Raw genomic sequence first — 21,738 nt, forward strand, 5'->3', positions numbered from 1 at the left:
AATTATGGACCTTTTTTAAGGAAGGAAGGCAGCAAATGTTGTACATGCTGGTTATAGTGCATTTCTCTCTGAAATTCTGAGTAAAATGGGTCGTTCCAGACATTGTTCAGAAGAACAGTGTACCTTGAATAAAAAGTTGATTGGAGAGGGGAAAACATATAAAGAAGTGCAGAAAATGATAGGCTGCTCAGTTAAAATGATTGCAAATGCTTTACAATGGCAACCAAAACCTGAAAGACGTGGAAGATAACGGAAAACTGCCATTCGAATGGATCGGAGAATAGCCAAGATGGCAAAGCTCCAGGAAGATCAAAGAAGGGTAAAGTTACCTGTAAGTACTGTTACAATTAGAAGATACCTATGTGAAGCCAAGCTATTGGCAAGAAGCCCCTGCAAAATCCCATTGCTGAAAAAAAGACACGTGCTGAAGAGATTATAATTTGCGAAAGAACACATTGACTGGCCTAAAGTGAAACGCCGCAACATTTTGTGGACTGATGAAAGCAAGATTGTTCTTTTTGGGTCTAGGGGCCCCAGACAGTTTGTCAAATGACCTCCAAACACTGAATTCAAGCCACAGTACACTGTGAAGACATGTGCTTTATGTATGTATTGTAATGCATTATGAATGTCTTTATAAATTGCTAAAAACATGGCCTTAAGTAAAGTGTTACCAGAAGAGTATTGATATTTCATTCATTAGGGCACCAGTTCCTTCATACCTACTGGCCCTAGGCCTTTTTCTCCACTGTGCCCCCATCTCATTTTGTCACTGGATTTCGGCCTTTACAATTTTTCTCTATGCAGCTCTGGGCTAAGCCTTTCGCTTTTGTCTTCAGATGTCCGACGGGCAGCCTCACAATGCTGGAATACTCTTACCAGTTAAATAGTCAATGGCATCTATTCAGTATGTTTCTTCGATAGTTTCCACTTTCTTTGTCGAGCAGGTTTGCTGTGCATTTCCAGCTGGATTGGTACTGGTAAATAATTCCAAAATCAGCATTCGAAATGCTCGAATTTAGTCCGTCACTCTCCAGCATTCTGATCTGCACCCCTGGTAGAGTTTGGCTGTTGTTCTGCATTGTTTCAACTTTGCTGATCTTTTGTTTTGGCACTACGAGGTAAGAAAACCAGTCACAATGGGGCATTAACAGCACAGCACAGACTAATATGGAAAGCATGTCTTCCACACTCACTGCACATATTGTTGCTACAATTAATTACTTCTGTACAGCACTGCCAATGTTCAAAATGAAAATTCAGATGGTGCCAGAATTGTTGAATTAGCTGTCTGATTTTCATTAAGCTTTAAGTTCATTTGTCATACGGTCCTACTTAAAGCAACATGTAGAATAAGAGAAGAAAACATTTTGTTTTACATATTTAGATGTGGGCGATGACAAGCGTGTAGAAATTAATCATGAATAAGACCTTTTACTGACTCAAGAATAAGTTAATCAAATACAAGAGTGTGCAAAAGTCTTAGGCAGTCAAAGGAAACATTTAAAGGTATTTATCATAGGGTTAGGTAATGGTTTTCAAAAAAAGAAAACGAAATAAAGACTGCAATGAATAATACAACATGAACTAAAATTAAATATTTAATAAAAGTAAAATCAGCTTTGCTTTCGTTTTTTACCCCCTCGATTTGCACTGTGGTTGTGTGTTGCAGTTTATGTCACACTGCCCCGCCCACAGAGAGCAAAGACCGTGGTCCGCCATGTTGGTGCATTGTTTGTCTGGTCGAGGTACGGTGCTTGTATATACTGTTTGTCAAGTTTGTGTGTCCTGTTTTCAGTTGGACTAACAACAGTGTTCACGACACAGGTAAAGGATTCTTCAGGATTCCAACAAATAACTGTGATTCAGAGAGGAGAGATTAAGTCCTATTTAGTGAGCACTGCTGCACATTTTCTCCATTCTCTTTGTCTCACAGACACACAAATGTGCAGTGATTATATAAATGAAAATTTACTTCTTTAAGCTGTTCTTTGGTTAAAATATCAGACTATTGCTAGATGGAAACCAGTTACCATGCTTTGTGTAATGGTTTGCCATTAGATTTATGTTTATTAATTATACTTTTTCCTATGTATATTGTAAAGGTTAAAACAGGTCTAGTGGCATTGTAGATTACTGTTAGAATCTTTCACATATTCAGTGTTGAGTGAAATGTTATTGATTTTGGCATTTTGAGTGTTTTGAGTGTTTTTGAAATTGGTGTATTAAACCTTGTTTCAGCATTCCCTTAACACATTGTACAACAACTGTCTGATTGCTTTACTTTAATATTTATAGGAGTAATTTCTCCCTCTCTAAGCACTACTCCCCTGTTGGTTTTCACTGGGGGACACCCAGGTAGACTTTACGTTCTCCAAAAGTACCAAATCCCATCAAGTCTGTGCATATTGTAATCAGGGACTGGGAACATCAATAAACCAGGTCCTCCATAGCTATAAAACATGATAATGTTACAGGAAAAAGTCGAGGGGTTTGGAAGAGAATGTTAAGGCAAGAAACCAAAGTGCTTCACATGTTCTTCTTGGCTGTTTCAAGTGCAGGGTGAAAGCATGTAAATGTTCATAAAATAAAAATGTAACTAAAGCTATTTGTGAATTCTTAAAAGAAACTGAAACTAAAACTGAAGAGCAAAATGGAAAACTAAATAAAAATAAAAACTAATGCAAATTTGAAAACTATTATAACCCTGCTGGGTATTTGCTGTTACTTCCCAAGAAAAATAGTTTGTTGTTGACTTCCTTAATCCTGCTCCCTTGATGTGACAGTGCATATCTCCTTTTAAAATTAGTGTTCACGTCACCAAGCCATTCTAAGGCTCCTGTGTGAATAACAGCAGTGTCTCAGCCTTCGTGCCTCTTCCCAAGAGTGTTTCCCCACATTACAAACTCCAAGCCAGCATTGTGCTGAGAGAGTCGGCTTATTGTTATGCTAGTGTTATTTTCCATACCCAAAGCAGACATATGCGGCTGAAAAAATATAGCAAAACAGGGATCTGGACAGCCAATTATGGAACAAACCCAGTGCTGGTCTGTTGTTGTCCAGGCTACACAAATACTTGCTGTAGGTGGTTTGCAATTTGCAGATCCTCTTTGTGGTTCGTTTTCCTGTCTCACACAATGATGGACTATCAGATGGTGCCTTCTGCCATGAAAGGACAAGGTCTTATGTGTAACTAATGGTGTCCTTAATTTGTGCTAATGGTGATTTGATTGCAAGGCTTGCCTTGAAAAGCAATTAGAATATGATATGAATATTTTATGGTGGCGAGTCTCCTGATGGAGAAGAGTCTGTATACAAATCAGGTGCTGTTTGAAAAAGAGGCTTTTCGATCCTTGAGCTGCGGCAGAAGTGTGGGACAGGAGCCACTCTGCTTTGCATACGTCGCGTTATCGTCACGATCCAAAGCCTGCAGAGGATTTTGAATAAAGCCATACTGAGGGCTGGGCGGCTTCTGCTCGTGGCATACAGTCATCTCTGACGTGTCTCAAATCACAAGTGTCGCGGGTTGTAATCACGGGTCGTGTGTGCTTCAAGCAGGTAATTTCACTTACACTAATTAGCGAAACTGGCCAATTAAACCTAGCTCATATATATTCATTAGCTCTTTAGATCCAGATTTGATTAACTTGAAGGATCATAAGTCTCAAGCTAGATGTTGCTCTCAGTAACAGGGTTCAAAAAGATGGTTCCTTTTTTTTCCACTTTCCCCGACACCTCTAGCGCCATACTCAGAAAAGGTTGATTGCAGTGCAGTTAAGGGAATCAAAATAAAATATTTGTTGAGTTGGATGTAATTAACTTATGAAATTAACTTATGCATATGTATTACCCTGTACGTTTCTGCTGTTAGCCACTGATATCAATTCCAGAGGCCGGGCCATGTTGTTTGGCTAATCGGTAGAGGCGTTGGAGCTAATGAGAACTAATGAGGACTAATACCATTTAATTTAGGGTTTTTGAAGCAATGCCAATTACTTGTAAACATTGCCATTATTTCAGAGTTGGGAAGCTCTGGCCTTTGGTGGATGTGTGTGCTGCTGACTGCTTCCAATATGACTGATGAGCAACACATAACATGATGAGTGAATGAAATGGGCCACATGTGACAGGCAACAAGAGCAGATGGTTAGCAAATGACAATGAAGGGTTTAAAACTGCACCAATTCGCACCTCAATATGTAAAACTAAATTTTGGAGACATTTCAAAACTGCTCAGTTGAATGAGTACTTTATAATTCCATTTTCAGTTATGCGTAAGCTTGTTCTGCGTGTTTGAAATAGTATTTTCAAGAGTGAATGTGAGGTCTACAGAGGTCATCTCTCTCTGCTTTTTAAATAGCAGTTTATAGAGTTAGTGTATTGTTACCATTTAATGACACCACAAAGACAGATAATATCATTTGGAACACCAAATGTTACTTTGACTGAGTATTGAGTTACATTCAGCAGTGTCTCAATTGTGTATCTTTGAAGAATTTAGATTTGAAGTGTGTAATTGTGTCCTTGGGGGTCTGAACTAACGGTGAAATGTATGAAGCATAATTAGGGCTAAAAAACAGAATCTTCATGTGGCTTTCATCTTTATGCTTTATAGGTTTGGGGTCTGTGCAAGCTAGCATTTAAGGTAGCACATTTTCAGAGAAAATACATGCAGTTTATTGAGTACACCTAGGCGGTACCCATTTTGTCTACTGAACCATCTCAAGGGTAGATGAAGATGTGTGTTCAGGTCAGAGCCCGCCCACTCGACAGGTGGCACAGGCAATCAGCCAATCAGGAATACCGAATACCTGGTACAGGTGCACTGAGAGCTGGGAGGGAGCAAAAACTTGGACTGTCCGGGGTTCCCTGAGGACTGGGTTGGCTTAGGGCATCATTTGATTAGGAGGCGCAAAATAACGACTGAAAAAAATCTGAAGAAATATCTCTGGTTGCATTCTGTGACATTAGAGTTATTTACAATAGTTTTAATATTGCACTGTTTTTCTTATGAAACAGATGCTAGCTTGCTCATTAGCAGCCGAATAACCTTTTTAATATAAACAAACTGACAAAATTTGTTTTCTGCTGCCAGACCACCTTGGGCCAGCCCTGGTTCAGGTAAGACATTAGGTAGATAACTCTTTTGCATTAGCAAACAGGTGCTAAATGCCTAGATATTATTGTCACCATACTCTGGGCTGGTGTCTGACACCCTCATGGCTGATGAGTTTCAGTTTCCAGCACCACAGGAGAACATGCTGTCAAGTCCCCTGAAGGATGCATTGCAAGTTCAGTAAAAGTCCTACAGTCACAGCTGCACGCCTTTGTGTGGTCAGAACTTAATAGTAAAGCCCAGTCACAACGCATTATATAATATATATAATACCGCATCATGTAATAACTCGACAGAATGTAAAAAACTGAATAATGATGATAATGACGTTGATATTAATAATAATAGGGGAATGTTGCAATATTAAATTATAATGTATAATTTGTAACATTTTGTCGAGTTACATAATGCAATGTTATTACATAATGTGTTGTTTTATTGTGTGTGACAACGCATTATATTATAAGATTGTATTATGTGATGAAAATTTGTTATAAGCCCTCAGACTTGAAAACACTTCAGTTATGGTTCAGCATTTGCAAGTTTGGAAGGTCATTCCTGAACTGAGAATTATAAATTTAACAGGACAGCGAAGAGGTTGAATGCAGAACTCTAAGTCCAGCAATCTAGGTGTCACGCGAGTTCCATGATACATGGAGCATGGAAATTACCTGAGAAAACACTTCACCGGATGAAACTCCACTTAGCTGGTCCCACCTGCCATGTTTCAACATGATCGGCCTGACAGCTAGTCATGAGGAAAGTGCAGGCCAGTGGTAGACTTCCAACTGCCTCTGAGTTGAATAACTATTGTATTGCATGAATTATATCTAGTATAAATGAAATATTTAATAGAAAACTACCGTGAATGAAGTCCATTAAAAAAACTAACAATTCTAACATTAGAGTTATGAAATTGCCAGCAGATTTTTTCGGCATGCTTTGACTGAACACGGCAAAATGGTTCGCATTACCAGGTAGTGAATATACAGGTGTAATTAAACAGCCAAAGCTAAGTGTGTCATGTCCCAGTGTAGCTTCTCTTTGCTCATTAGACTAATAGTATCACGACGAAGAGCGATCAAACTCACTTTGGAGCAAAATGATCACTATCTAAGCCTGCTCTGGATTCTGTTTTGCCTTGAAAGCGTATGTTTCTCATGACATTTTCAAATTTTACTCACACTGAAAATCAGCCATTATCCTCAATTGACTGAATGATTTACTGGCATGCGAAATAGCAGCCATTGGTTATTGAATGTATATACAAGATCCAAAGGGGAAATTGACTCTGAAAAAGGGCTCATCTTTAATATTTACAGTTTGTTTCAATTGAACCATTCTGAAAAAAGCACATTTGCCTCAAATATTTTTTGATGGAAATGTACTTTTGAAATCTGAGGTTTGAATGATGAAAATGAACCATGAATATGCAAATCAGGGATGATTTTGAATCAAAATAAGAGTAGTTCCACACTAAATATAATATTTCCATTTGAATTGAAGAGTGATACTCATAAGCAAGAATGCAGAGGTGCCTTTGCAGAAATGGATTAGATGAGATCATCTTCTGGTGTCCAGATATATGAGAGGGGTGGAGGGGGTCCTTCATGCACAAAGCCATGTCTGACGACAACCTCCCATGAATCTGGATCGACCCTCTACTATGTTATTTCAGCACATTACTTTACCTACAGTCTGGGGGAGACCAGTAACGTGAATTTTGAAGGAGGCAGACTCCATCCAACTTGCTGGACCCGCAATACCTAAGCGCAACCAAACATGTCAGAATATGAATGAATGAATGTTGCATCTATATAGCTCTTTTTCACAACACCCATAGTTCTTTACAGAAGCAATGGTGAGCCACTTCAACCACCACCAATGTGTAGTACCCACCTGGATGATGTGACGGCAGCCGTTCTGCATCATTACGCTAACCACACAGTAGCTAACGTGGTGAAGGGGCAGGAGAGAATTCACCAGTTAGATACAGGAGATGATTAGGAGGCCAGATTTGAAAGGACAGGTCAGGTCAGGTCAGGTTATGGAGGATGCACTGTTACAGTGAATTGCCACATCCACCACATGAGTAAACGCCTCCGGATCCCAGCTGGCGCCCCCCCAGGCAGACACATGGTCCAGTCCCACCCTCCGGAAATGGCCATGTATTGGCTGCAGCCAGGTGTTACATAGGTGTCCCCTTGGCCTGGTCCAGTTGCTCGGGTCCTCAGTAATGAGGATCCTGCGAGCCAGATCACCCTCAGGGAAACGCATCACATGGCCATAGTGCCGTAACTGATGCTCCCTCACAATGCATGTAATGTGCATTATTTGGGACTCCCCTAGCAACCGCTTGTTCAACAGAAGTCAATCCCAGGGATTCTCTGAAGAGACACTGTACAGAAGGAGTCCAGTCTTAGTCTCAGCTCACTGGATAGCATCCATGCCTCACAGCCATACAGCAAGAGTGAGAGCACCAGGATCCTAAAGACTTGGACATTCATCCTCTTGCAAGATATTGGGAGCACCACAGACCCCTTTCCAGTGATCTCATGACTCCCCAAGCCATCAGCTGACTTCATAGAAAGAATCACTAGAAACATGAATGTCGCTGCCGAGGTAAGTGAATCTCTCAACGAGGTCGAAGTTCTCCCCACAGATAAACACACTTCTGATTGACTGTGCCTAAGAAGTCATTAAAGGCCTGGATCTTGGTTTTATCCAGGACACTCGCAATCCCAGACACTCAGACTCCTTGCTCAGTCTCTGAAGAACCTCCACTGAATCCACGAAGATTACAGCCTCCATGGCAAAGTCAAGATTAGTAAATCTTTCTTCACAGAAGTCCGACCCCACAACCCTGCCCAACACCCAGTACACACAAGCATTGAACAGAGAAGGAGCAAGAACATACCCCTGGTGAACCCCAGAATCAATCAGGAAGAACACGGAGGTTCTAGCTCCACTCTCCACAGTACTCATAGTACCAGTGTACATGCCGACCATGATGTCCAGCAACTTCGGGGGGGATCCTGCGAAGTCTCAGGATGTCTCACAAGGCAACTCGATCAACTGAGTCAAACGCTTTGCAAAAATCGACAAAGGCTGCAAAGAACCTCTGCTGATATTCGCGCTTGCTGAATGAGAACCCTCAGTGCCAGGATGCGGTCAATGATACACTTCTTAGGCATAAAACCAGACTGTTCTAGTCGCTGATAGGTGAGTAAGTGATCACAGAACCTGTTAGGGATTACCCTAGCAAGGACCTTATCTGGCACTGAGAGCAGTGTTATCCCACTGTAGTTGCCGGAATCCAGGCGATCACTCTTCCTTTTCCAGATAGAGACAACAAGTCCCATTTTGGGATGATGCCTGTCTCCCAAATGGAAGCAAAGATTGCCTGCGATGCCAGGAGGACAGCCTTATAACCAGCCTGGAGAAATTCACCCGGGATACCACAGATCCCTGCGGCCTTCACTCCCCCCGGCCGATTCACCACCTGTGCAATCTCGGTGAGATAGGGTGGTTTACAGCTGATTGGAGGATCAGCCTCAAGAACTGTGGACCCAGAGATTTCCAACATCCTAGCTGGAGGACCAGCTTTAAACAATTGTTCAAAGCAGCCGGCCCAGCGGGTAACAATCACAGTGTCATCTGTAAGAACTGTTCCATCACCTGCCCTGACTGCAAATCTCTGAGAAACAGATTCAGATGTACATAATACTTCGATTTCTCTGTAAGCAGGATGTGGGTCATTAGACCACAGATGGTGTGTCTCCTGCTAACAGATTCCTCTAACAAACGCCTCCTTATCTTTCCTCAGAGCCCTCACAGCCGTCCATCTCAGTTCCTAGTATAGACTGAAGTTTCCAACAAATCATGCGCTGCGACTCCTCTTGATAATATCCAGGGTGCCCTGCAAGAAACACCTCCTTCTGGGAACACCGGAAACACCAACACCACCATTGGCAACCATCAGGATCTTATCACGGAAGGTCTCCCACATCACATTAGTGTTGGTAGTCACACCCAAGCCTGCAAGTTCCTCACACAAACTGTATCAGAAACAGCCTGATCTGGTGAAGGTCTGAATCATTCTCCCAGTAGGTGATGGCCTCCTGGATATAAGCTGAGTCTTCAGAGTAGCAACAACAAGTCTGTGGTCAGAATTCACAAACTGGGCACAGTTCTCCAGCCTGTCTGCCCATGAGGATGTGATCGATCTCCTTTGCTGCACCACTAATATTGGAGTACCAAGTCCAATGATGTGGCTCATGGCATTGGAACCAGGATCCAGTGATGTGCAGTCCCTGACCTTTTGCAAAATTAAGGAACATGGAGCCACTCTCACTCCAGTCACCAGACGCATGGGGACCAACACAATCCTCATAGCCAGCCCTGTCAGTGCCAGTGGTCGCACTTAAGTCACCTCGTGACCAGCAGAGTGTCACCTCGTGGGCACCCATCTACCACCGAGCAAAGTTGTGAGTAAAATGTATCCCTCATTGAGACATCACTCACTGCCAGGACATCGGGGAACCACCCCTACTCTTTTGAAGGATTCACAGGGATTTTTATAATCTCAGAGAGTCAGGATGTCGGATTTATGTCTGATCTGAAGGGTGGCCCCATTTTTACAGCTCAGTGTCCCTGTCACTGCACTGGGGCACTGGGATCCACACTGACCACAGGATGGGCTAATCTGTTGGCCACACCAACACCTCTTCCAGCAGCAACCCAACTTATCCTGGTTGGTCTTCCATCCAAGTACTGGCCAGACCCAAACCTGCATAGCATGCAAAGATAAAGATTAGAAAGGTTGCTGATATAATTTTTAAGGCACCCAAAGGGTTTAATAACTACAGTGGCATTCAAAGAATTGTGGATGAGATTGGGGAAATTTACTTAATTGATAACATGGCAGGAAACAGAGCAAGGATTAATTTGCAAAGATACACTTTATGGTGTTAAAGTTCCTCCCTTCTGAAAAATGGGATGTTAATGCATCTCATTGCATGTGCATAATGTTAGTATTACTCTCAAAGAAACAAAATGATCCAAAAAATAATCTATAAATATACATTTTTAAAATCTCATATTGTTTGTGGATTGAAAAGGTACCTTAGCACTGGTACACTTGTCTTTAGAACCAACCTGCTTTAAAGTCTTAAGAGTGTTCAAATTACACTAGTGTCATGAAACACCTAAGTGCAAATGATTTTGCAAATCCAGTGTGACTCAAGACTCTGGATGAGGGTTTGAAGGTAAAGAAACATGAGAAACAGATGAATGTGCTATTTCTGAAACTCCAGGGTAATGTGAACATAGATGTCTGTACTGTAGGGTCTCTACCTTCCAATGACATCTATTGCCAACACACCCAAGAGGGGCAAAAAATAGGATGGTTCTGGAATGGTGTGAGACATCCAGGTGTCTTTTCACTAGATATCTGAACTGGTACTGGGTAATGTTGACTGATGATTAATGGTAATGATTATTCAACTAAGTTCCCACCCACAAAATATGCCCTTTACACATGCTTGTTTTTATTAAGAAATTATTAAGCTTATAAGTGTTTGGTTTAGTTGGTTGCCTAAGGAATCTCCAAATTACCTGCAATTTGTTAGCAGTTAATGAAAATTAGTGGTAATGTAATTACCTACCAGCTACATCACTGGCCTTCTGCCTAATATGATGGTAGTAATAAGACTGACTCATCTGTACCGTAATGCCCTCAGTGACAACATAACGCACAATGTACAAGTCCCAATTTTTTTTAATTTGAGTGATATTTGCCATGGTAATGGTACAGTTCTTTCACAAGCAATTTAGCTTTTACCATAAATTATTAATCTTATTAGTGCTCTTCAATCCAGTGTAATTTACTTGCCCCAAAAATAGTGTAATCAATTTTCTTACATTACAGTTCATTATTTATTACTATTCACGATTTTCTAAAATGATTTTCAACGGATTGTAAACTGGGTGAAAAGGCTTCAGTTTATTGTGTATCATAATTTGTGGGATAGTAATCAGGCTTCCGTTAAATGAATCTCATTATCCTGAAGAGGGACACGTATTCCCGCTTCATCATTGCTTAGGGCTTCCGGAACCATCTAGCCCTATCTCATTTTGTTCGGTTTTATCTCCAAAGGCTTTCATTTTTGTAGCGGTCTCTGTACCGGCACCATTGGCTGTAGATTGACTGTTTTTTTACAGGTCACAGCTTGCATGGGGACATCTTGCTCTGCCATACAGTGATTCGCACCAGTCCTGCTCAATGCAGTGACTGCCACATGGCACCTTAGTGACAACCTTTAAGGAGAGTGACATTATATGGGATTATAAGAGGTACATTTTCCACTTGTTTTTACTTTTGAGAATACAGCAGTTAATCAAAGGAAATCTGTTCCCTGGAATTCATGGTCCAGGTGTGTAAATTACATTTAGCTTTTTAAGGAATTATAATATGCTGCGAGAAGTGAGGCTTTTACATCAAGTATCCTTAAGTGTCTCATTGTTACTTCTTTCCCTGTTTAGGAACTAAAGTTATAATTACCTGCAATAACTTTAAAATCTTGCCTACTGTTTTCATGAGCCCATCCCACACAGCATAGAGTACAAGCGTGGATGGGATGCCAGTCCATTGCAGGGCACAGGGTTGGATGCACCCTGGATGGGATGCCAGTCCATTGGAGGGCGCGTACTCACACACAGTCGTACTCTATGGGCAAATTACAGACATCAATTAGCTTAATTTCATGTTTTTACACTGCTGAATGTGACCAGAGTACCCCAAGGAAACCTGTAGACCACAAAGAGACCATGCAAACTCTACACACACAGAGGTGGGGCTCTAATTCTGCGCTCCATTTACCGCAGAAGTCAGAGCTGGGAATGACATCACACCCGAGATAATGGCATTCCAGTACAACAAGTCGGAAAGCCATTTACCAATTCCATTTGAAGCCAAGTTCATTGTTGGTGTTGTTAGCAATACCAGTTGATAACAATGCATTATGCAATATTTTGAGCATGTAAACATCGTAGAAACATGTCCTTGGGTAGCAGTTGGACAATACTGTGTGTACAAATAATTTAATGAGACACAATGTGATAACTTTGTCTAGAGCATTGCAGTAAGTAAACTATATAATACACTTGACTCTGGGCAAGAAGCCAATGGCTGTCTTTAACTTCTGCAGAATATTTAAATCAAGTTAAACTTTTGGAAAATAAATCCAGAAGTGCTAATTACTTTATCAGGATTCTGTTGAGCTGTTGAACTGATGTCTTGAAATGTGTATGTATCTTAAATCTGTCTTAAATAACACTGCAGTTTTTTGACATAATGAAACTTTTTTGGTACCACTTTTGCCACTTGTAAATGGTAGTAGCTTATAACTTGTTTAAAATCGTCTATTAATAATTTACAAAGTTATACAGCCTAATTAATAACCAGATTATAAACCATTCATAAATCCTTTATATGGGTAGTCTTATTATAAAGTGGCACCACTTTTTATAATAGTTCATTGCCTAATTAAACACAGAAATAGTTTCCCTCCAGCTTTTTTGATTCATGTGATTCACACATCTAAAAACCTAAAGTTGTTTAGTTCTTCAGAACTTTTCCTGCATCGTTAAGGGACTCAAATCAGAACCATTGCAGAGGTAAACAATAAGGGCACAAGTTCTATTAGGGTGTGGTCACTTCTGCTAGTTTCACATCGGAAAAAAGTCGCTGCACCAGGCTGGTTCAAAAGGATTGTACTAAAATCTCGTAATTAGTCATAGGTGTGTTTGGGGCGTAACACGCAATAAACCAATCAGAGTGTCATCCCTAGTTATCTTTAAAAGCCTGGTGTGATTGCACCTTGGTGGATTTCCGCTACAATGGAGGATTTGCCGGGTAGTAGAAAAGAACGTTTCTTTGCAGAGGAAATGGATCTGCTTGTACGTGAAGTGAAAGCACATCTATGGCAACAGCAAGATGCTGCCAAAGTAGAACCTGCGGGAACAGAGTGAGGGGAATTTTTGAATAAAGTGGTTGATATGTTTGCAGGAGTGGGAAAAAGGAATAAAATAAGTATTGCTCAAATATGTTTTTTTATTATTTTATCAAACGATTATTTATGTTTGTGAGTGAACAGAAAGTTAAATAAAAATGTTCACAGAATAAAAAAGAAATAGTGCCTGGTTTTGTTTTTACACAGCCAGCCGATCCTGGAGCTTTCAGAAGGATGTTAGCATTTCTGAAAGCCCCTCATCACTCTCATGAGTGCCTGGTTGATGATGGCAGAGCTATCTGAGGATATAAGTGGCTGCTTAAGGAAAGGTTAACATAAAACTGCGTAACTACTTCATGTCAAACTAAGTACGGGGAAGTCAGATATTTGGCAGTCACTGTCATTGTAAACAACTGCAATAGAAACCACTTACCTTTTGCCTGTTGTGACAGATGCAGATGCTGTCATACCCTGGGCACAAGTCTGGCACTTCAGGGTCACGTGTGTTCAGTTTCAAAGAGCCAGACTATACTGACATTGACTGCAAGTGCAGGCAAATAAAAAGTGACAACACTAAAAAGTGAAAGACATATACAATATTTGTTGATTTTGTTTGTGCAGAGCTATGACCTGTTACTGCAAAAGTTGTTGCAGGCAAAATATGTCTATATGTATGACTAGCCTACTATTATGTAAAAAATGTAGCCTATTTGTTGAGACTACAGATTTGACTTTATACTTTACCTGAGACACTTCCAACATACCATGTAATAAATGAACCGTAAATGTCATGCAGTTCCACTGGCTGAAGATCCGGGGACTTACCATAATGACAGGATTTTAAAAATATTGTACTGGAAACATTAATTATCTTTCACAATTATAATCTTTTTATTGTTAATCTTTTGTATATTTATATGTTTATGCACTGCTGCGTGTCCCCGTGTGTACAAGCAGTGTACATGCACTCTGTAGATGCCGTGTTACTGTTTTGATAACATGCTAATATAACAGTGAAATACTGCGCCATTGACTTTAGACCAAGTTTTTATTGGTCAAAAGCTCAATCACGTTCACCGCCTCAAAATAGCAATGCGGCAGTAATGCACCTGACTCCGCCTCTTATTAACATCAACACGCCCACAGGCGCTCAGATGGGTGTAAGGACATTTGCATTTTAAATGACGTGGGCGCTAGACTGGAAAGTGACAGCTGCGTCGGGCTAATAGCAAAGACACTTACACTGCGCCTGGCGCTGCTTTGCGCTGGATGCTAAATAAGTAGAGTTACCATACATCCAGGCTTCCCTGGACACGTCCTCTTTTTGGGCCCCTGTCCGGGTGTCTGGGTGGTGTTTCAAAAATCGGCGGTGTGTCCAGATTTAGCGCTGCAACCCGTATGACCCAGTGTTATAAGTTACAGTGGAGTACCAAGTGAACAAAAAGGCACCAATTTTCAACATACACCAGCCACTCCGTATAATCACACAGCGCTTGTCAGGCTTGTACACACATTTACATTAAAAATTAAACGATATGCGCATCCCCACGTGTCATGCTGCTCATGAGTGGTGTCAGCTTCCGCAAACCATTGGCACATTGACACTTTATTCTTGTTTTCGTGTGAACAGTGAATCGCGTCGTTTGCTTGAAGTTTAACAAACTTAATGTTTAACCTTTGTTGAAGACTTGTATACACGTATCTTGTGTCAATTGTGTGTGGATTGTAAAACGAGAGTTAACTGTAGGGTTACCATACTTCCAGGTTTCCCTGGACATTAATTTTCTTTTTACAGGGTGGTTAAGAAAAGCTTGTTATTTATGAGAGAAATACCTGATTGGTCATTGAATATGAAAACTCATTAATATTCTGATCCCTGGACACATCCTCTTTTTCATCTCGCCAAATACGGTAATCCTATAAATAAGATATTAAAAAAATGTTAGTAGTCATTAAATGTTAGGAAAACATTAAACAAAGGAAACTGACCCAAGAAAGACGCTAAGTTGGCTACAATTTGTATGATCAGTGTAGTGTTACAATACCTACAGTACGAGGGTCCTAAACCCCAGTCAGAGGTGGATAGTTCATGTCTAGAAAGTAAAAAGCCAGACCAAGATTTCAACCAAATGGTTGAGTATAATGAGTCACAGTCACAGAGTACTTTTTTTAGGCCTGAATCATCCACCTCTGGTCCATGGGAAGTTTTCTGAAGAGCCAAACCTTGAACTCTTTGAGTGACCCTTCAATTAGTAGTTAATTCCCATCTCAGCACCACATGAAGATACTTCTTGTCAAAATGATGGCCATGATTATGAAATTAAGAGCTCAGCTATTAGTCAAAGCATCCTTTTAACGCTGTGGTTTGCTGCCTATTTCATGCTCTGAACTGACTCATCATGTGACAGTTTTATATTCATGTGATTTTATAATGATGTATGATTTTCCAAAGAATATATGTTGTCCCCAAGCAGATATATCCAAAGTATGTGCCACGGAAATGTGGGAGAGATCTTACATCTTTATTCTGCTTTGAACTTGCTTTTTCAATCAGTGTAAGACACTCTGTGAAATGAGCATCACTGACCCAAATGGCTTAATTCTTCTTACTGAAATTAATGACATTCTGATCTGTTTGGGGGGTGGGGGGTGGTGGTGGATGTTGGGGGAGATTGAATTTCAGAAGTGTAATTATCTGGCCCTCTGAATACTATCTGCTCCCTCTGAAAGCGCCGGAGAGAGCCTTTTCTGATTTCAAATCTTTTTTGATAAGCCTCGCTGCTTGTTTGAAAATTCATGCTGAGGTGACATTTCAGTTTGCACTTTTCTCATTTTCCGCTCATTTTGAGCTACTGATGGCTCTCTGTTGAAAAACATCACTGCTGTCTGTTAAGAGATGTCCTGCACCTGAGCACCTCTGAATTAATGTGTCTGCTGGGCTGTTTTCAACGTCTTAGAAATATGTTCAAACCACTCCTATAATTTACCAGAATCAGAGTCCGCCTACCCCAGAATTCCATTCAATATAGGATTAAATAGCTCTTTGTGAATCTCTACATAGAAAACCTTGGACATAGTCTGTTTGATCCAGAATGCCTGTTGATGTATAATATGTCCATAAAAAGCAGGAATACCTGGTGTAGAGTGAAGGGAGAGAGCAGGTAGTGAATAAAACTATATACGCAATATTTGTGCATCATAAACCAGGTGGACTTTAATGCCTGGGCTTCTGATAAAATTGTTTAATCAAATTTTAACACAAACACACCCTGCTCAGCCACTTTTACCATTGCCTCCCACTCCAAAGTCAACAATTTTTATTGTTGCCGCTCCGGGGGGAGGACCCCCCCAGTTGACAACTACACCACGGTAGAAAATATGTAATGCAGGGGCCCCTCACCATGCTACTGTGCTTCTGGTTTAAATGCAACTTTGGGCAAACAGAAATCCACATCTATTGTACAATTTCGGCAAGTTTTCTTCACATTTTCGTTTGGGCAGGAGACATTTTTAGAATACTTATCTCGTTTTGAAAATAAATGCTGCATTTTAAATACCAATACGCTCAAATTAGCCTCAGCATTTTCTTGGACTGTGGAACAAAGCCGGAGTACCCAGAGGAAACCCCAGGATGACACGCGGAGAACGTGCAAACTCCACGCACGTGGAGCCATGGTGGAGACTCAAACCCCGGGTCCAGAGGTGTGAGGTAATTCTGCCAGCCAGTGCATCACTGTGCATCTCTATGCAAATACCACTATATCATTATGTTTTAGATGTATTTTTTTATATTTTAACTCTTTGGAGTCTGATGAGCTGACTCCAGAGGGTTAAAGCAAATTAGTTCATCAGTCAGATGGACTGATATATAAGCATGTAACTATAATTTCACTTTTCGTACACTTGCAATATAAATTGGAAGAGCAGTTTCTCTTTGTGATGTTAGAATGAGAACTTTTTTTTTGAAAAGCAAAACTGCGATTTTCTGTTTAATTGTACAATCTGCTGATAAAACGAACATGTTATTACCTCGTGGTGGAATTCCACGTTTAACAACTGAAAACCAGAACTCCTATATTAAATCCCATTTTTTCCCTGTATTTGAAGTTTTGAGTATTTTTGTGCAGACTGATTAAAGCTTAATTTCTTCCATTCTAGAGCCATGCAGTTATTAATGACAAACAGGCACCTGGGATTTAATTATTAACAAACCAGCACAATTTAATTAAAGCTGAAGTGTCATAAATGATTAAACTCTAGGTTATTGCCAAAGTTGTCAGCCTGAGGTTAGGACCAATTAATCTGACAAACCAATTTTAAGGCTATTTTATTTCAAGGCTCATTCTTATCAATGTATGAAAATTGAAAAATGTATGAAAAAATGCATGAAAATACAAATTGTACAAAACAGGACCTGAAACTTCCCTGGATGATCAATTGACTTTGATATATTTAATTTTGGAATGACACCTGAGCCGACCAGACAGTTTATAAAATGATTGTTCCTTTCAAAGGGCTTCTGTAAGACACATTCAGTTCCATCTTTCATGTAGCAAAATATCAGCAGCAGCTGAAAGACACAGGGCACTTTCATAAAGAAGCTATAAACTGCTATTGATTTTTTTTTTTTTTATTAACTTTTTCTTCTTTGGAATTTTGGGTGCTCAGGTGTGAGATCATCGATTAAAATACAGGGGGGCTCTCTAATGCAAGGGAGGTGCTTAAAGACGGTGCTTTGGGTACAGGATGCAGACCTAGTCGGTCTATGTGAGAGGAGATCAAGTCCAGCTAGTACTTCCTGTCACCCCCCCTCATCCTCACCTTTAAGTGCAGGTTCAGGCCTGAATGGCGCTTCCCCAAGTGTCTTTATGGGCCCCCCAGCTGTGGCCACTCGGGGGCACCAGCATAGCATTGCTAACTGCCACTACACATGAAACCTACACATTTTGAAGGACAAATGTGTGCCCTTTTTCTTATAGGCTGCCCACATAAGGCAATTACCTCCAAACGGACTTTTATTTAGGTGCTGATTTAGAAAAAAATACCAATTTGGAGTTTAATTTATTAGCTTTTTAACTACCTGAGATAGACTGTACTGGCTTGAAGACTTAATTATTATTAATTATTAATTAACTTCATTATCTTATGCAACAGCTTGTCTGAAAATGGCCCAATGTAAAGAATAATGCGACCAATTCTGAACTGCAAAATGATTCACGCCCTTAAAGGATTTGCTTCGTTTATGCCAATTCAGTTGCATTTTTCAACATGAAATTTATCTCAAAGTGTTAGTATCACATCCAGCTGTATTTATGCTGTAAATTGATTTCCTGCATCAGCTGAGGAATGATTTAAGAAATATGATTTGATTTAGATGTTCCCACTGTGTAACGACGCCGCAGTCCTCCTTCCCAGAGAACAGATTGGAGAGGAAGATCAATGTAAAAAAAAGTCCCAATCTCCAAAACTGAAAATGCACCAGAATGAAACATAAACGTACATCATTTCTGAACGTCTCAGTGACTGCGAATACCTCCAAGATTCTGTTGTGTTTTCTTTCCTTTGGAGGAAGGTTGAAAAAATGTACTTCTGCTAAGAATGAGGTAATTGCGCTGCCTTAATTAGCACTTTATGGGCAAGAAACATTGTTTACAAGGCAGACAGCCAGCATTTGACCTAATAAACAGTGAAAATGGATTTTTTAAGGCCCTCGGATGTATAATGAAGAGATGCTTGTGCTGGCTAAGGGAGGTAATTACTGGTGCCGTTTTCTTGCCCAGCCTGGTATCTGCTCACTGTGGAGGGCTGATCAGTTGCGGGCTCCTGGATGTTACGGGGACCCTTTGAAAACGCACCATGCCGCATCCGAGTGCTGATCACACATTATGCAGTTAACCTGCTGCGCCCGGGCAGCCTCTGTTACGCGATGCAGCGTCCACCGATGCTTCACGCCTCTCTGATTGTACCTCACCCGAGTTTGTTTGGCAGCTGAGGGCCATATGCGGTATCTGCACCTGAAATCGAAGCTGAGCTTTTCGCTAATGTGAAGTATTTTTCTGTAATTAATTGTCAAACCTGTGCCCCGGCTGTTTGGATTTTCAGGGTAAATCTTTATAGATAATATCAAAAATGATAGCATAAATAATAATAACTATACATTGTTACATTGCAATGGGGAAAATTATGAGAGATACATAATATATGATTATATTACACTGGAGATAGAGAGCAGTCATCGTAAGGAGTAACTGATATGAGTACATCTGTGTGATCACAAATTTTTACTTCATATTAATAATTATCACTGACAATTAGAAGTGTCTGTCAGTCTATTCAACCACTTAAGTCCTTACCTATTACAGCTGCCAGACTTGGCTTCTTCACCGTTCACTGATCAAACACAGTGGCAGTGCAATCTTTGATGTTGCTAGAAGACAGTAAGTGTTTTGTAGCCAGAAAGACTGAAATAATGAAAATACAGTTAGGCATCGCTCAATCTCCTTCCGCATCACGTCTGACCTCATGTATGTCCAAGGCTCCATAGGGTTAACACAGGGCTGAAAAAGCCCGATAGGCTAACGGGACGCGGCACAAATAGGTGCCCGCAGTGCCCGTCGTGTAGCTGGTATAAATAAAGCAACTGCACTTCCAGCCATATAATTGTACTGTTCATATCTAACTTGTAATACCCGTAATGATAATAAATGTCCGTGTCATGCACTTATGTATTTACTTTGCTATACTTTTTCATCATTATTTTAATGCATGCCCTCTCTTACTTTTGGGGGTGTTAATTAATGCAGTGTACAAGTATTACTTATCAGTTTTATTATAGTGCAGTATATTGCAGCACTGCACTGTATTAGCTAGTGTAAAGTATCTTGATTATCTAGGCAGTACAGGTACAGTATAGGTCCAGTATGCTGTACAATGTTCGCGTAGCATCCAAGTCACCTAACGTCCTATTGGACAGAACGTAACCTGGACGTTAAGCCATGCATTCCTGTATGGAGGTTTTAACATTTTTCTGAGCACTGACCGAATAGTGCAGATGATTTAAAACTAGTCATTGAAAGCCAAGGGTTATGCTTCTATTCAGTCTACAAATTATTTGAATGTTCAGCCATCTCACGTGCTGCTCCCCGTCACTCAAGCAGTAAAATTTAATGTAGTATAACAGGTTTTTTACAAGCATGCTGGTCTCGAAGCGCTTTGTAGATAGGAAAGTCGAAAAAGCACCCCCAGAGAAAACAGAAAACTGCATAAGCATGACAGTTGAGGTCTGTTCTCGGTAGTCTGTGGGACAGTGGCTCTTGAGGGTACAGTAACTGCCCCCCCCAGGTCTGGTTAAGATTATCAAGGCACCCAGTGACGGGCAGGTATCTTTCTGGATGAAATGCCCCCTTTAGCATTTCAACGCCAGCTGGGAGAATGACACTGGAAGCACACGGGACACTGATTTCAGCAATGGGATAATACTATGTGATTAACCGTTAAAAGGTCTATTCCAATACAGCTATTTGCATGAAACTGCCAATAAAAAAACCTAGTATGATGTAGGGCTGTTAATCTGTGAGTGAAGATTGCACACCTGCAAAAATACTTTCCTAATGTCTTTTTAATTACATGCGTCACTCATCAGTGCCTACCACCCTGAGAAAAAACCCTCAGCATTTTGACTGCAAGCCTCTGATAAAATCTCTCATCTGGTGCACGCTGTTATGTCTGGGCTCCCGCTGTTCTTGCGTCGGCCGCGTTCACGAATGGTCGTGTAGGCACCTATCTTGTGGTTTGCATTTTATAAGCTATTTGACCTCTCCGGCTAAGGAATGGGAGTTGACTCTAGTAGTGTTAACCAGATTGCCTTTGGTGCTTAGGCTGATAAGGCATATGGGTGTAGCTAGCACACGATCAAACCAAACTCCTGGCACTGGGTCACAAGCGATAGCCTCCTAGCTTTAGCGTTCATTCTTGGGTTCCTTGTAATGACTTATAGCATTATGACCGGTATTACAACATATATAACAACATATAACACTAGACTGTGGCTTCCACTGGAAACCTGTAGTGATTGTGAAAGGCAAGTCGATGTTTGGAGAGAGGACAGAGATAGTGGGTCCAGCCCCTCTGTTCATTCATTAACTATTAATTGTAAATAATGAGCATGTATATGCATCCTGTTTTGTTTGTCCGCCCCTTATTCCATGAAGCTGGCTAATAAATCTCCCCACATTCTTTGCAGTTTTCACAGTTACATTCTTCAGCATGATGGAATATCTCTTGTTAGCCTTCCAATTGGATGCACACCACTCTCCCATCCACGTATTGCTGTAGCTGTGAAGCCTTGTCCCAGTTTTTCTTTAGATTTCCATTCTTAGTGTTCCACCTTGCCAGTACTGCGCTCAATGATTCATTGCTGTTTAAAGTATGACCTCTGATGTCTGTCTCCGGCTCCCATTTTTCCAGCTACAAAATACACGCACAAATCACCAAGATGTATGTCTCTGCGCTGTTTTTTATTTTTTTTTGTCAGGCAAATGCATGGACACCAAAATTGTGCTGCATGCTGTCCTTGTTTTTCCACATTCTTGAATGAGGGCCCACAGGAGT

General features: G+C 40.7%; 1 long non-coding RNA gene across 1 annotated transcript in view; it reads left to right on the forward strand.

Annotated features, from left to right (window-relative positions):
• Positions 1-1,715: 1,715 nt before the first annotated feature.
• The window catches only part of LOC111852361 (uncharacterized), a 32,456-nt gene continuing 12,433 nt past the window's right edge, over positions 1,716-21,738 (forward strand). Inside the window, exon 1 of the long non-coding RNA XR_002840217.2 lies at positions 1,716-1,827. This is a non-coding gene — a long non-coding RNA (uncharacterized lncRNA). The remainder of the gene's footprint in view (positions 1,828-21,738) is intronic.

Source organism: Paramormyrops kingsleyae, chromosome 14 (assembly GCF_048594095.1).
Source record: "Paramormyrops kingsleyae isolate MSU_618 chromosome 14, PKINGS_0.4, whole genome shotgun sequence".
Lineage (NCBI taxonomy): Eukaryota > Metazoa > Chordata > Actinopteri > Osteoglossiformes > Mormyridae > Paramormyrops > Paramormyrops kingsleyae.